Raw genomic sequence first — 3,076 nt, forward strand, 5'->3', positions numbered from 1 at the left:
CTGGTATTAGGTCTTCTTTGAAAGATTGAAAGAACTCTGCACTAAACCCATCTGGTCCTGGGCTTATTTTTTTGTTGGGAGATTATTAATGATAGTTTCTAGTTCTTTAGGGGATATGGGACTGTTTAGATAGTTAATCTGATCCTGATTTAACTTTGGCATCTGGTATCTGTCTAGGAAATTGTCCATTTTAACCAGGTTTTCAAGTTTTGTTGAATATAGCCTTTTGCAGTATGATCTGATGATGTTTTGAATTTCCTCAGGTTCTGTTGTTGTGGCTCTTTTTTCATTTCTGATTTTGTTAATTAGTATACTGTCCCTGTGCCCGCTACTTAGTCTGGCTAAGGGTTTATCTATCTTCTTGATTTTCTCAAAGAACCAGCTCCTGGTTTGGTTGATACTTTGTATAGTTCTCTTTGTTTCCACTTAGTTGATTTCAGCCATGAGTTTGATTATTTCCTGCTGTCTACTCCTCTTCGGTGAATTTGCTTCCTTTTGTTCTAGAGCTTTTAGGTGTGCTGTCAGGCTGCTAGTGTATGCTCTCTCTAGTTTCTTTTTGGCAGCACTCAGAGCTATGAGTTTTCCTCTTAGGAATGCTTTCATTGTGTCCCATGAGTTTGGGTATGTTGTGGCTTAAGTTTTCCTTAAACTCTAAAAAGTCTTTAATTTCTTTCTTTATTTCTTCCTTGACCAAGTCATCATTGAGTAGAGTGTTGTTCAGCTTCCTCGTGAATGTTGGCTTTCTCTTATTTATGTTGTTACTGAAGATTAGCCTTCGTCTGTGGTGATCTGATAGGATACATGGGATAACTTCAATAATTTTTTATTTGTGGAGCCCTGTTTTGTGACCAATTATAGAGTCAATTTTGGAAAAGGTTGCATGAGGTACTGAGAAGGTATATCCTTTTGTTTTAGGATAAAATGTTCTATAGATATCTATAAAATCCATTTGTTTCATATACTTCTGTTAATTTCCCTGTGTCTTTGTTTAATTTCTGTTTCCAGGATCTGTCCATTGATGAGAGTGGGGTGTTGAAGTCCTCCACTATTTTTGTGTGCAGTGTAATGTATAAGCTTCATTAAAGTTCTTTAATGAATGTGGATTTCTTTGCACTTGGAGCATAGATGTCCAGAATTGAGAGTTCATCTTGGTAGATTTTACCTTTTATGAGTATTAAGTGTCCCTCCTTGTCTTTTTTGATAACTTTAGGTTTAAAGTCTATTGTAGTCAATATTAGAGTGGCTACTCCAGCTTGTTTCTTGGGACCATTTGCATGGAAAATTGTTTTCCAGCCTTTTACTCTGAGGAAGTGACTGTCTTTGTCCCTGAGGTGTACTTTCTGTATGCAGCAAAATATTGGGTCCTGAATACATATCCAGACTATTAGACTGTGTCTTTTTACTGGGGATTTGAATCCACTGATATTAAAAGATATTAAGGAAAAGTCATTGTTGCTTTCTGTTATTTTTGTTGTTAGAATTGGGATTCTGTTCATATGGCTATCTTCTTTTAGGTTTGTTGAAAAGTTAGTGTCTTGCTTTTTCTAGGATGCAGTTTCCCTCCTTGTGTTGGAGTTTTCCCTTTATTATCCTTAGAAGGGCTTGATTCATGGAAAGATATTAAATAAATTTGGTTTTGTTATGGAATATTTTGGTTTCTCCATCTTTGGTAATTGAGTGTTTTGCTATATAATAGCCTGGGCTAGCATTTTTGTTCTCTTAGGGTCTGTATGACATCTGTCCGGGAACTTCTGGCTTTCATAGCCTCTGGTGAGAAGTCTGGTGTAATTCTAAAGGTCTGCCTTTATATGTTACCTGACCTTTTTCCCTTACTGCTTTTAATATTCTTTCTTTATTTTGTGCATTTGGTGTTTTGATTATTATGTGATAGGCGGAATTTCTTTTTTGGTCCAACCTATTTGGAGTTCTGTAGCCTTTCTTTGTGTTCATGGCCATTACTTTTGTTAGGTTAAGGAAGTTTTCTTCTATAATTTTGTTGAAGATATTTATTGCCCCTTTAAGTTGAAAATCTTCATTCTCATCTTAACCTATTATCCTTAGTTTTAGTCTTCTCATTGTGTCCTGGATTTAAAAATATGCAATGCTTCACAAATATTTGTGTCATCCTTGTGCAGGGGCCATGCTAATCTTCTCTGTATTGTTCAAATTTTAGTATATGTGCTACCAAAGTGGGCGTGCCAATCCTGTATCTTATTTGGAATAAAATGAAAAAATAAAATCATTTTCTTCCAAAAAATTAAAAAGAAAATGAAAAAAAGAAAATCATAGAATAAGAATGACAAATCAAAGGATAAAGAATGTGGTAGTAGGTGACTTCCCTTTTAGAAGCTGCATAGTTCTTATGTGTCAATTTGCCCACCTCTTAGGGAGAGATTCATAGGATGAAACAGGTAGCAAAAGAGGGAAGGAAATTCCAGAGGGCTTGAAAGAAATATCCCTATAACTTACCATGAAATTGAATTTGAGAATAAAGTAGGCATATCTCAGGTTTTATGCATAGACATTTTTTTTTCTGCTGAACTACTAAATTATCTTTTATAAGTTAGTCTGGAAACACTGAATCTAAGAAAAGCATTGTTTTCAAACTCTAACCTATAACAAGAGGCCATGCAAAGGTATCACTAAGGCCTTAAGAAAAACAACAAAAATTATGTTGTGTCTAGTATTTTGCCAGACAAAGTTATATTTCTCAATTTTGCCTGTCCATAATCCCACTATACTGCTTGTATGAAGTACTCCTGAGAACCTGAAAGACACCAGCAATCTTATCACAGTGCTGGAGATCTTGAATTCTCTCTGTATCATATTGACCCTCAGTAAATTGTTAATTCCATCTTCTGTGTCTCTTCTCACTGGAGCCCACATGGAACTGATGGGGGACTGCACAGGAGTAGAGATGTTTGCTGATTTGTGCACTCTCCTATCTGTTGTTGAAGCTTAAGAGTTCTTTGTAAAGTCAGTTGTGTTGAATGGAGTTTTGCTGGGGCAAACGTGAAGGAACATTTCACTGAAGCAGACACAGGTGATAGGATGCTCTGCTAAAGCAAGCATGTGA

The 3,076-nt window shown here is 35.9% G+C and overlaps 1 non-coding gene across 1 annotated transcript; it reads right to left on the reverse strand.

The window, feature by feature from the left end:
* Window positions 1-2,090: 2,090 nt before the first annotated feature.
* On the reverse strand, window positions 2,091-2,195 carry LOC115032103 (U6 spliceosomal RNA). The gene has a single exon (XR_003837730.1). It is a non-coding gene; the product is annotated as a U6 spliceosomal RNA (small nuclear RNA).
* Window positions 2,196-3,076: the final 881 nt, after the last annotated feature.

Source organism: Mus caroli, unplaced genomic scaffold, assembly GCF_978045245.1.
Source record: "Mus caroli unplaced genomic scaffold, Mus_caroli_1 scaffold_11, whole genome shotgun sequence".
Taxonomy (NCBI): Eukaryota; Metazoa; Chordata; class Mammalia; order Rodentia; family Muridae; genus Mus; species Mus caroli.